This window comes from Ornithodoros turicata, chromosome 1, assembly GCF_037126465.1.
Source record: "Ornithodoros turicata isolate Travis chromosome 1, ASM3712646v1, whole genome shotgun sequence".
Lineage (NCBI taxonomy): Eukaryota > Metazoa > Arthropoda > Arachnida > Ixodida > Argasidae > Ornithodoros > Ornithodoros turicata.
Window position 1 is genome coordinate 185,209,130 of NC_088201.1, and position 3,380 is coordinate 185,212,509.

Genomic DNA, 3,380 nt, shown 5'->3' on the forward strand with positions numbered 1-3,380 from the left:
TATATCAGCTAATGAATCCACAAGCAGATTTTTCCAATTTCATATAATAATCTAGTTGATCATAGTCTACAGACTGAACTTTACGTCTAGATATTTTTTTGAATTCCAGTACTTTTCATTTCAATAAAGTGTGCATTACTAGAATCACATGCTACACTGATATTAGATCCATTGTTGATTGATTGACTTACTAATGCTTTTAGAGGGGCGTGTTTAAAATTATATTCATAATTTACTGTAGGCGTTGCTTTAGCAACTTCAAAATCTACGGTATTTACATGCTGATTTACCCTTGGGCGCTCGCTCTTAAAACTAACAAAGCATGAATAGCGTCGACTGGTACCGAGCATAAGCCGCCGAATGCACTCATGATGTCCATCACCAACATCATTCACCATCACATCACTCAGAATGATGTGATGTTGAGTGATGGGAGATGATGTTATGTGATGTTGAGTGATGTTGAATGATGGGCAGTGATGTTATGTGATGGTGAGTTTGATGTTGAATGATGTGATGTGATGTTGAGTTTGATGTTGAATGATGGGTAACGATGTGATGTGAATTTGAATTTTATGTTGAATTATGAGCAATGATGTGATGGTGACAGTAATGTTGAGTGGCGGGCAATGATTCGATGCTGAGTTTTATGCTACTTATGTGCGAAGATGAGATGTTGAATTTGAAGACCCTGCGATGGGTTTTTCATGTTGAAATCTGCGATTTAGGGTGTGGGGTTGCATTAGTCGTGGGTGGGTAGGTGCATACAACTGCCCATAGAATTTTGCATTGCAAGTATGCATGACTAGGCATGAATATGGTACCCTATTTCCAGCGTACCTGTTGTCGTGCCCTGTGATAATCTGAGCTGAACGGTAGTGGAGGGAAGGCTTCAGTTGTATGTGCGACCTTGCTTCTGGTGTGTGGGAGGGAGAGGGGAGTTGCCAGCCCTAGTGAAAATGTATCTGAGAGGCCTCTCAGGATTTTTTGAGAGGTCTGAGAGGACCTTTTAAGCAGTCCTAAGAGGCCTAAGAGGACCTTCTACGAAATTCTGAGGGGTCTGAAAGGACCTCTCAAGCAGTCCTAAGAGGTCTGAGAGGACCTTTTAAGAAATCTTGAAAGGTCTGGTAGGACCCTCTAGCACTTCTGAAGGGTCTGAGAGGTCCTTTCAAGAAATCTTGAAAGGTCTGGTAGGACCTTTCAGGCAGCACAGAGGGGTCTGAGAGGACCTCTTAGAGAAAATCTGGAAGACGTTGTGTAATCATTCATGTAGCCCTGAGAGGTTTGGGGGGACCTCTCAGATAGCTTTGCGACAGTGTGTCATGCAACACCTCCCAGAGCAAGTTGCTACGTGTTTTCCGCGCCGCGGAACATGCTACCTCGTCCGCTTTGGAAAATAGCTCGCAATATTTCACGTGTTTGTGCATTATTCCTTCAAGGAACACGTGCCGTGATAACCTTGTATTGCCTTCCCCCCTTGAAGCTATTGTTCTTGCAATCCGTGCATTATTGCACTGCACGTAAGTGGAAGCGTTTCGGCCAGTCGCCAGCGGTTGAATCAGTCTGTTTTGAAACGTTGAAGTGTGAGGACGTCGGCCGCGGATCTCAAGTAATTTGCGTTTTGTCTTCGGGATTGTAACTGTTTTTGAGGTATGTAGACGATGTCTCAAATATGCTTTTGTGATTGACAGCCATTCCTCTTCACTTTAGGCTTTTACTACTGTTCGCAGACACGCATTATGAGCGCCGATAGGAAGATTACCAACCACGTAACGTTACCAACGGCGCTGGGTGCCAAACGGTGTGTTATATATTTCGATGCCTACACACTGACTTACACTGACATTTTGAAGTTGTATTTCTTACAGATGAATCTCGTACGAAGTGACAGGTGGTGAGAACACAAGGTGGTGAGAACCCAATCTCTCCAGTTAGTTGGTGGCCTACGCAAGCAAGGGAAACTAGACGGTGCATCGCAAGTCCCGAAGTATACGTAAAACAGATGAACTTGATCACCGAGAAGCAGAGTTCCTCAAGAATATTTTTCATCGCCGCTGTACGGACATTGTGAATATGTGTCCCATGAGTTCACGCTTTGTGGAACACGACAGTATGTGTTGATGATGACTCGTACGCTTTCGTAGACATGTAAGTGCTAAATCTAGTTTCTGTTGGTGCAATTTACCGTTTCGTGTAGTTTCTTGCGAGCGATCCTTCAACAAATATTATATATTCACAATTCTGTAAGACATTTGGAATAACTGTTACATAATCAGATAGCAGTGTGCATGCCTTGAGTGTATCTGTACAATCGAAGGAACTCAATATATGTGGAGTTTTGTGACATGTACTTGTCTGTATCTATGTCTGGTGTATCATAGCACTGTATGATTATACCACTCCGACGACAGGTGCAGCGTAGACGGCGAAATTGAACATTGATGTTCTGATGTCAGATCTGGGGATTAGCTTCTGAGAGGTCCTGTCAATCTGAGAGGTCCTCTCAACCTGAGAGGTCAGCCTGAGAGGCCCACCAGCCTGAGAGGTCCACCAGCCTGAGAGGACCTCTCAGCCTGAGAGGACCTCTCAGCCTGAGAGGACCTCTCAGCCTGAGAGGTCCTCTCAACCTGAGAGGTCAGCCTGAGAGGTCCACAGGCCTGAGAGGACCTCTGAGCCTGAGAGGTCCTCTCAGTCCCATAACATATTAGACCTGAGAGGCCTCTCAGATACATTTGCACTAGGGAGTTTACCGTTATGTTCAGGCTTTGGAGTCGGGGTCTCGGTTGTTTGGGCGGAGCTGCACTTGGATGAATGACAAGGAGCAGGGGAGGTGGGCTGACCTTGGCGCGCTTGCGCTATTAGTTTTGCGCTGCCTCAGAGCAGGTGTGGTGTTGTGGGGATGGCTCCAGCATTAAGGAGCGGCGTACTGTTATATCGGATGTATCATATGTGGGAGGGGAAGAGCTTGCCGTTCAACATTGTATTTAGAGTCGGGGACTCTGTGGTGCTGCACTTGGATGGCATCCGTAAGGGACAGAAAGTGAGAGTTGACCTTATGGCATTCACGCGTTGTTTGGTTTGCATCGCTCCAGAGCAGGTGCGTTGTGGAGGTCGGCTTCAGAGCATAAGGAAGCGGCGCGTTCAGGCTCGGTTATGCAAATCAGTCTCCTGGCACTCCTTCCTATTATTTTTATTACTTCTGACAGAGAAACATTCCTGGTGTCTGGGCGAATGAGCGAGTACATGTAAAAATGGGACGAGTATTGTGCAGTATGAACTCGGGGAAAGTTACTGTCACGTGAACAAAATGACAGCATCCTTTGCCCGACGTCGTTTTGGGCAATTAGAGCACACCACACTTCGGCCTTATGATACCTTTC

General features: G+C 45.8%; 1 long non-coding RNA gene across 1 annotated transcript; it reads left to right on the forward strand.

Annotated features, from left to right (window-relative positions):
- Nucleotides 1–1,444: 1,444 nt before the first annotated feature.
- On the forward strand, nt 1,445–1,899 carry LOC135373946 (uncharacterized). Its single transcript, XR_010416683.1, has 3 exons — nt 1,445–1,650; nt 1,711–1,801; nt 1,869–1,899. It is a non-coding gene; the product is annotated as an uncharacterized LOC135373946 (long non-coding RNA).
- Nucleotides 1,900–3,380: the final 1,481 nt, after the last annotated feature.